Here is a 10097-nt window from a genome sequence, read left to right on the forward strand (position 1 = left end):
CCTGTCAAGTCCTAAGCAGGAGACACAGTGTGTAAGGAGAAAAAGGCATGTAGTAGGAAACTTAAAATGCAATGTGGCTCATTGGCTCTACAGAAACAACTCAGGATAAAGTTTACCAAAGTACTTCAGAGGTTTAGGAATTAATCCTATTTTCAAAGGTCAGTTAAGAACTTACGGGTCTGTCCATCCACTTTCAATGAAATCTAGGCTCTGGAGGTCAACAGAAACACACAGAGAACAGAGTTAAAAAGCCCCCTAAGTCTCTATGGGATCTGGATCTAGTTTGTCCCTTACTTCCAAGATTTGACTTGCTAATACAGACCATTTCCAACTTGCATTTCTTTTAAATGCTGAAGGAATGGGTATGTACCTCAAGTATCTGTTTTGCCTCTAACTACATCTCACCTTCAGCAACCCCCTTTCCAGCAAACATTAAACATTTCTGGTTTATTTTTGCTTCTGAGTCTTTCTGAACCCTACCAGCAAGTGGAGCCCTCAGCTCTGAATTAAACAGGCAACAGGCCTGTGTCCTTCAGTAAACTCAGTCTATCTTCTCTGCAGGATCAAGACTGGTATCTGCAAGTTTCATGGGCTCCTTTGCTAGAAGAGTCAGCTGCTAACACTCAGCCTCAGCGTTTTACTAGAGATTAAAGGTTGGCACACACAAGCCACCAGCTGGAACATAGGTACCAAAATGTAGGCCTCTTACAGACAGAAAGGGAATTTGAGGAACTCCTTGGTGCCGAAGGGGTTGCAGTTTGGGTGCCTACGTCCCTCTGCAGGAAGCCGACCACAGAGTCCCTCTAGGACGTAGTAGGACCACTGAAACTCACACCTCCATCCGTGCCCTCTGCAGAAAGGGAACAGCGTGGGATTACTTAATTGTAAAGACAAATGGGGGCCAAAGGTGAGGATTATGCTTGGAAGTTGCTTTTATGAAATATCATGCAAGGGGACTAACTTGGCACTATCTTTAGGGATATAATGCCACCTACTGAATAGCCACTAGAGCTGCCTGGAGCTCCCAAGCTTTTCCCAGGGGATTCATAGTTACATACCAATCCAAGCCTGACCCTGCCTGACATACCAGGTAGAAGATCAGAGGCCTACCAAGTCGGGTGGCTTTAGGCTATTTGCCAATAATTAGCTATACTTATTGATTAATTTCTGAAAATTACCAGTTTTATGGGCACCTGGTACCTTAGTAGAGAAATAGCTATACCTAATTTTCATCTTTTTGTAGGGGGGGAACTCTGTGACAACTGCTTTGAAAAGTATCCTATCCATCACCATGTGTGATTTCTCCTATGGACTCAGATGACTCTTCATGAAGAGTCAAGAACAAGATTCTCCAGTAAGAGAACACTAGAAGTAGCAGAGCGAAGAACTCAGGCTTAGAAAATCCCAAGGTAACAGTTAAGAACAAATAGGATTCATAGAAGATTGATCTATAACCTTGTAGAAGCACACTGTAGCATAGTTCTGAAGCAAGAACACACACCATTAGTACAACTATGAAACAAGGTGTCATTCATTTACTAAACTTCCAATTTCTTCAGTTTTAGGCCTTACATGAGTTAGCACCTTCAAATTTTACAATTAGTACCAAACCATGTTTTGTCCCCCCCACCCCCGCTGATGTGCTTACCTAAGCATGCAAGTCATTCACAAAGAAAGATTAATTCAGCAGTTCAAAATCCTTGTGAGAAAGAAGGCTTCATCCCTTCTCAGAAAGGGAAAACTAAAACACTGACACTGCAACTTTTAACAGGGGCCTATACTCTTTAGATATCTAACATTTCACAATTCCTTTTTAAACATTTGGTATCTCATGGTTCTTTATATGCTGAAAGCACAGTTCCCATTCAGTTCAGGTGGGAGTATTTGGTACCTTTGCCAACCTGACCCCAGGTGCCTTGCATTAGGAATTCACAAACAAAGAGCACACAGTAACTGTAAAAAGGGATAAAAGAGATAGAATCCTATTTATTTTTTAACTATAAAAATTGAATACTTTGACCAGAAGACTATTTTTTTTCTGTGATACCTTGTGTTAATCACTTTACATCTCTTGTAAAGCATGAGGTACAGATCCTGTAGATGCTAGCTTTTTCCACCATATAGCTGAAATTTTTTCCCAAGGTAGGTTTCTCTCATGCAGTGAATGAGGAAGGTGACTGTGTTATTAAAAGCAGTATCATGATTTGTATTCATAAGGGAAGTGAATTGATGTTGTGTGTAAATGCAATAATACTGGTATTTCCTGTGTGGAATACTTGGCTTTTCATCACAAATATTTTTAATGTAGTTCCTCAATTAAAAAAAAAAAAAAAGTCTAAAATAGGGAATCACATGGACTTTAAGATTACTTATAGCAACCTCGAGTCTCTGGCCCATAGACCAGAGCAGTGTTAGTGCCTCTGGCAGGTATGAAGCCAGCAACATGATGCCCACTTTTCTGATAGGTTAACTTGTTGAAAACAACATGGGACTCCTAAATTTTGTTTGTACCATTATTTTCCTTACATTTTGTCTTATGTCATCCTTTTTGGCTCCTCTTTGACTACTATCTTCTGCTTTAGCTCACCTAGCTGTCTCTCGGTGCTGATTTGCTATTTCACTTTCATGTCCCGCAGCTCTTCTCTCCCTTTTATTTTATTTTCTCCCCCTGAAATGCTGAGCTAAGGAGCATAGCAGAGCTTTGAAACCCCTCCTCTAAGAGCTTCCGGGGTGCCTAGGTGGGGATAGGTGAGAAACACAGAGAGTTTGCTTTTGGGCCATGGGCATGGCCACAGGGCAGCCCAGGCAGACAGGAGGAGGAAGAACAGGGAAAGGATTAGAGCATTTAAGTGGCAGCTGAATCTTGGGAAAATATAAAAGTTAAGCTCTGAAGTCTCTACTGATACATATGAACCAGAATACCTGGGAGGCTCTTAACTTTGCCAAATTTGGGCAGCTTTTCACAGGGATATAAGAATTCATATCCCTAGCATGAGGGTGATTTTTTTACGTGACCTTTTATATCCCACTCAAAAGAAAGGAGACAGTAGAGATTCTCAGTCAGGATTTTTCTTTTTTTTTTTTTTTTTAAACAATGGACAAAACAACATGTTTTTCTCCTAGTTCTTTGTTCTCAGAAATAGCTGAGCAGTTTTAACTGAAACTCAGAAAACAAAAGGGGAGGAAGGGAAGCCTGAGGCAGACTTCTGCTGTAGAAAATTTCAGTGCAGATTCTGAGAGTCTGGCAAAACTAGAAACAACTGAAAACAGGACTTTATAATAGAGCGCATTAGGTACCTTTAAATTATAGACACCCAGAAACTCGTGTGTAGAGCTGTGGCTGTTTCGTCGTCTGCAGCCCTGAATTGGTGATCTCAATAAGCGTCTCGACTTCTTAGGAGATCTGCTGGGTTCATAGCATTTTTTTGAAAGTGAAGCTGCTAACTAAGGCACTTAGATGTGAATTGATGTGTCGATTTTAGGCCCACATTTAAAAAAAAAAAAAAAAGAAAATTGGGAATATGCACATTTAAATAGGGACCCAAGCTGGGGAGCCGCCTTTCTGCTGAACCACCACCACTACTGCCTTTGGCAACCATGTGTTTATCATCTGCAAGACTTCTCATCTGCTAATGTCCACACCTTTGAGCAGCTTGAGAAGGTTTTGTGTTTTGTGCTTACCATCAGCGTCCATTTTTCTGGGCGCAAATTGTGGAGCGTGCCCCTGCCACTGAATTTCAGAAGGTTCGTCTGCATTCAGACTTCTGAGAGGTGTATGTCTCTGGGTCCCATGGCACGAGATATCAGAAAAACCTTCAGAAACCTGGGAGTTCACTGTCAGTCGCATGTGAAGTTTGTGAAGCTACTCTGGAATGTTAAATGCCTTTTGCTCGGGAACAAATGGGACGAGTAAAACTGTGGAGTGATAATCAGAATAAGGTCACTGTATAAAGATCTGCTTGGAACATGAAATTTTAAGGAGACCCTGTACGGGTTTGTTTGAAGAAAGGCTTCAGAGTAAGAGGCGGACAAAACGTGGATTAAGGCCTATGTAAGGAAAAGGCTGTAATTCTAATATTAATTAGTTTCTGCATAATTAAATATTTCTCATTTTGAACAGTGGCTGTGAGCTCCTTCTGTCCTTGGCAAAGTTTGAAGTCTAATTTTATGGATTTGACTCTTCTCTGGTGCACTGCAAGTATATATTAAGCAGTTTTCCTTCTTTTTTTTTTTTTTTTTACTTTCCTCAATGTGAATGGTGCTCTGAAAATGAGGCTAGTTATTTTGTTTATTGCAGGATGTTGGATGATGATTAGAGAAACAATTAATGCCTTTCATCACTAAAATATATGAGAGCAAAGAGTTGAAAACACTAGGAAACGTCCACCTTTCTTAGACTTTGATGTTTGGCATCTTGGCAGTCTGATACCAGTAGGTTATTAACAAAATTGGATTATTTCCAGAAGTTTATGAAAGCTGATACATTTTCAATTGTCTAGACTTTCCTAAGCAACCTTAGATTATGTTCTGTCTGTGAAAGGTGGATTTTATATTAGTCAACTATGCCACGCCTAGATATGAAATACGTGTAGCCATGTTCATTTGTTGAACCTAAGGTAGATTGACCCGTGATATAGTAATCTGGGCTTTGCACCCACTTTTATTCAGTGTCATACACAAAATCAGCTAGCACAAGTGGCCCAAACCCCAGTGGCACCCAGCTCTTTCTCCCTATTTCATGTGATCTTAGTGAGTGTTTGAGACAAGCGTGTGGAAGGCAGCAGCAGAGTGAACATTCAGCCCGGGCAAGAGTAACAGTGGTGAGAATAAGGCTGCGAGAAAGAAACAGAAGGTGTGTTGAGAAACCACCCAGAATCAGAGAGTCCAAGTTGTGCTCCTTTTAGCCTGGACCTCACAAAACCAACACACTGATTTTCTTGGATCCTAGAAAAAACCCACTGAAAAAAGATCCACTGAAAAAATCTGACCCAGTGCCTATCTCTAGCCAAAATGTTTTCTTTGGACTTCCATAGCTAAAAGGTGGCAGTCGTCTAAGACTTGCTGTAGGCATCTGCACCTTTTCCACTTCGAGACTTAGATGTATGCCCAATGTGTATGACCTACGCCTTAAAATGATTCAAACACTGATTCTAGTGCAGACCGTGCCTGTCTGTCTGTAGGATGTTATAACATACCTCTGCTCTTTGCAAGATGCTTGCTGTTCAAAACTGAGTGAAAGTTATTGAAAATTATTTCAGCTGGTCCTTGTAACAGGCTATGTTTGAGGTATCTGCATATTACCATAGATATCATCTGCAGAGATGCATAAATGATCGAGCTTTTCTCTTAATAGAAAGGAAATGGTGATTGGGGGTTTCCATGAAGATTCTTTGATTTCAGAATTTATTCTCCCTGAGGTCCAAAATAGCCCAAATTTCACTTTCAGAACATGCTGCAGAGCTATTTTTTGCTGAGCTTTTGCTGAGGGTTGAAGAGCATGAGGCAAGCTGGGAATTTTTTTTGTGGTTCTGGGTTGATTTGATTTATGTGGGCAGGGAGTTATTTGGACTGAGCAAGTAATTTTGTTTGTTATGAATATTTTTAATTAGTTATAAGCCCTCAAAATTTTGGGATAAAGATATTTTGTTTATACTTGGGAAAAAATGAATGAAATAGATTATATATTTAAGCCTTTTTTGTAGTGATTTACTCTTCCTTTTAATTGTGTGTAGTGAACAGATTATCTTTTATTTTATGATTCAGTTTTCCTTTAAGTGCTTCTTCCCCTTTGCTGGCACATCAGAGAGAATCTGTTGAATTTAATTGGGCTCTCTTTAGGCTCATGATCTCGCTTGCCAGGTCAGTTTTATAAAATTCTCTTACCTTTTCGGAAAAGTGAAATGATTTGTGGTTTTGGCTGAAATAGTTCTGATCAGCCCTTCCAAATTCTGAGGGCTAGTCCTTGGCACAGCAGCCTCGTAGCTCTAAGAGACCCGTCCCTTGGCAGGGAAGCTGGAAAGATGGATGCTCACATCCTGAGCGACGGATTTGGCACGCCTGGTGGAATGCCACATTCCCCAGAAATTTCAGATTTGTGAAATACTGAATTAGCGGCTGCTTAGTGGAAAATGATCACAAAGTGATCACAGTTAGTTCTGACACTTTTTTTTTTTTTTTTAAAGAGGAAAATGCACAAATTAACAGAATATATGAAGGATATGATGCTGTCCATCCGCCTCTTTTTGCCAACGTGTTCCCTATCAAGCATAATTCACTGCTCTGTTTGGTTTAATGAATCAATGACACATCTATCACAAATAAGTCTTATTGTCTCTTCCCCTTCCTCCACACAGTCAGCTTCTTCACTTCTGCTCATCCCACTGAAGCCATTTAAATCAAAACAAATAAGAAAATATTTCCCTTTAATTAGTATTTGTATTTAGCTTGCACTTCTTTCACCTTTCAGTTGTCATTAATGATAAATACAGAATAAAAGTTAATATTTGGGCTCATATGCTGACTTGTGAAATAAAGAAATTGCTGGAAATGACTAACAGCGTTCTGGTGAAGTGGGTGTAGGTAGCATCCAGACTATAGGTGCTTATTTTTGTGTTTGTGTATGTGGGTGGGCTTTCTGGAAGCAACTTGATGACTAAATGGAACTAAAACTCCTAAATTGGGTGCTTTCTTTGCAGTTTTCTCACCCTACCTCTAATACAGGCTGAACCCAAACCTCAAATGTCGGCATCCTTAAGCACTGGTAGCAGGGTGAGAAATTCAGATTGCTGCTTTGTCAGTTTAACCATTATAGAAATTTAATGTATTTTTAAATTATATCTATATTTGACATGTGACCTCAAACATTTAGGGCTTCTTTTTTGATTCTACTTATTCTGTTTCTGGATTAACTTTATTTCACCTTTGCAGACATCTGTGACTCAAATGTAAAAAGTTCCACAAATTGTCCGTGTGCAAAAAAATAGGCACAGGGCAGTTAAATCAAAGAGAACTAATTTGCAGGGAATCACATAGGGAAATTTATTCAGGTAAGCTGGCAAGATTTTACGAGTAAACTTCCCAAGAATGGTTCTCTCAGGCTCCATCCTTCAGGGTGAAATCCTCCTGTTTTAGGAAGCAGTTTAAAGAGATACTGCTTTTTTTGAGTGATGTTGGTGGAGGAAGAGAATATGAGAGTAAATATGAATTTACAGTGTAAGCTTATTCAAAAAAGAGTCATCTGCAGGTCCATCACACCAAATTATATCATGTGACACTGGGGAGCGGCTCGTATCCTTTGTCAGTTGCTGTAGATAGTCTGGGCATGAAGTTCAGGAAAGCCTTCAGTGTCTAAAATGTTGCCTCCTCCTTTTCAGCTCAGTCAGATCAAAACTTGGCTATTGGGTACATGGTCAAATCTTCTTCCTTGTGATTCCCTGAGAATTTGGGAATTGTGGCTTTTGCTGTGCCCTCACAAGCAGACTGGGCCAGAGTTGAGATGAGCCATATTGCGCAGAGCTCAAATATTTGAGTTTTAGCTAGTAGAGATTTATTTATATTTGTGTGGTGTGGGTTCCCCCCATCCCACCCCCCCGGGTCATTTCCTAAATGCCTCTGGATATTATAGAACCTGGATATAATCCTGAGAAGATCATATTTTGGATTATTTAATTCCCATAAAACCCCACAAAAAATATTAATGTGTGAACAAATATGCCATTACATTAAGTAGACACCTATATAAAGAATGTAAATATATGAGTTCATGTATATCATGTAAAACTTAATCCGAAATTAGGGCAGATCCTGCTAATGAGAGAGATGTCTTTCCCCTTCCAGTGAGACTAGGAACCTGATCTGACACATTTTCTTTTTTAAAAACACCAGGTCCAATTTATTTCCTGTGACAGAAGAGAAAGGGACTCCATCAAATCTATGAGAATGAGCCATTTTTAAGAACCCATTTAAGTAAATTGACTTCTGGATATTCTCTGAAAGTGAAATAACAAGGGTGGAGAGAAAAAAAGGGGGTGTGTGATGATTCTAAAAGCATCTTATTATAGTTTTAATTTAGATGGGCTTTGGTGCTAATGATTCATTAGGTTATGCCCTTTAAATAGTCTTGTCTTGAAAATGCCAACATTTTGAAGCAGACTTGAATATAATTCTCAGGCATCAGATCTTGCACTTGTTATTAAGATGGGCTTTTTTTTTTAATTTAAGAACATCTTGTAAATTATATACATTGCAGAACTTTTGCAGTTTTGCTTTCTGCCTCTGGACTGACTGAGGGAGGTAGTAACACACTGAATTAATGTCTGTGTTTCATTACTTGGAGTAACGCTGCGGTGATGAGATATCTGCAAGGCTCGAAAAGATGAACATGAATTATCATTTCAAGTCCCAGCTACCTACAGAACACAGAGGAAAGCAGGAAGAGACTGGAATATGCAGGACTTTGAGGGATATAGGGTAGAGGCTGATTGGTTACTATTCTTTCTTGAATTTCTGGTGTTTGCGTGACAGTAGAAGTTAGCATTTTTCCTGTTGCCTTAATGTCAAGTCTTGTAGCGGTGTGAGGAAGGCGACTTAACGTGGCTTGCCTCCCTTGCCTTATCTTTCATATAGATTTTTGTATTGGTTGATGATTTTTTTCAGCATCCCTGCAGCCCGTGGGAGCTGTGGTCATGGGACAGAACAGCCCTGCACAAACCCAGAGCAGCTGTGGAGGCGGGCAAAGGGGACACAAAGGGAAAAAACGAAGGGAAAACATCTCTGCACGTGGTAGTTTAATGTTGAAGCGTTTGATTTTTGGGGTGACTTGGGAAGAGTTTAAAAGAAGGAAGGTAATTGGCATGGGTTTGTGGGTGTTTGTGAAGAACTCTTTCAAAACCTATGATGTGCTATGAGAGAAAACATACCCTGGCAGTCTGGAAATGTGACGAGTGGCTTGTAAAGAATGACATCGTGACCTGATGGTGAAAGAGAAATCATAGGGTAGGGGAAAACAAATATCTCGTCTCTGATGCAGTAGAAAGGAGGAACCAGAGACAACAGTGAGAGGAATTACATAGGCCCATCCTAAAACAGTGGACTTTGGATAATGGACTTCACAGCAGTGTTTTGCATGAAAATAAGGGGAATGAGGTTGCATAATGTCAAGGCCAGAGGAAAGGCAGTTGCCATAACTGTGAAGTAATTGGCCTGAATATATAGAAAAGGAGATCTCAGGACTTGGAAGGAGTTTAAACGTGAGGGCCTAGAGCTCTAAGTAGAAGCTGACAGCCACGTTATTGACCAGGCTGACAGAACCGTGGTCGTGTTCGCAGTGACTGATTGCAAAGGGAGGTGTTGAGTCTGCATTGGTGGCGAGACATCCATGAGAAGGAAACTGGCTCAGATCCTAACTCAGGCAGGAGAGGACAAGTCTGGAAAACACAGCTGGTGCATTTGTGAACTGGTCTGGTGGCTACATTTGTTTAGGGAGGAGATTACTCAGAGGGAGTGCTTGCCTTCACTGGAATAAAACCAAAAAATCTAGGGTGAAATGTCATGTGTATTGGATATCGAGTGGAAAAAGATGTGACACTGAAAAGTCAAAGCCTTATAAAAAAATTCAGTGAAGGTTTGAATCTGGAAAAACAGTCGAAGCTGGTGAAAAGACTTGCCATCATGGTGGTCAGCTCTCTAAAGTCTTTAATAATGATTGTAGTTTAGGATGTGATCTCTTAAGCTGCTCTTCAGGAGTTTGGCTTCCCAGACCACCTGTGAAACTGAAAGCTTAAATGGTATTGATAAAAAATGAGACAGAGTAGAAAGTACAAAAATCATTTCCCCCCCTGCCTTTTTTTCTGAGAATGGAAAAATGGAACACCTCAATGAACAGAAGGGATTAAAGAGAAACGGATGTTTTTTATTTCAGGTGACAAATAAAAAAATGCAATTTAGTTGTGATCTTAAACATTGAGACACTAGCTGAGATTATTAAAATCTAAATCAAACTATACATGCAAGAAGAAATTAAAACTAATCATCATAGAACTTCATCCAAAAGGCTTTTCCAGAAGGATATTATTGAGAGTCAGGGCTGATTTTGCTGC

The sequence above is a fragment of the Balearica regulorum genome, chromosome 1, assembly GCF_011004875.1.
Source record: "Balearica regulorum gibbericeps isolate bBalReg1 chromosome 1, bBalReg1.pri, whole genome shotgun sequence".
NCBI lineage: Eukaryota > Metazoa > Chordata > Aves > Gruiformes > Gruidae > Balearica > Balearica regulorum.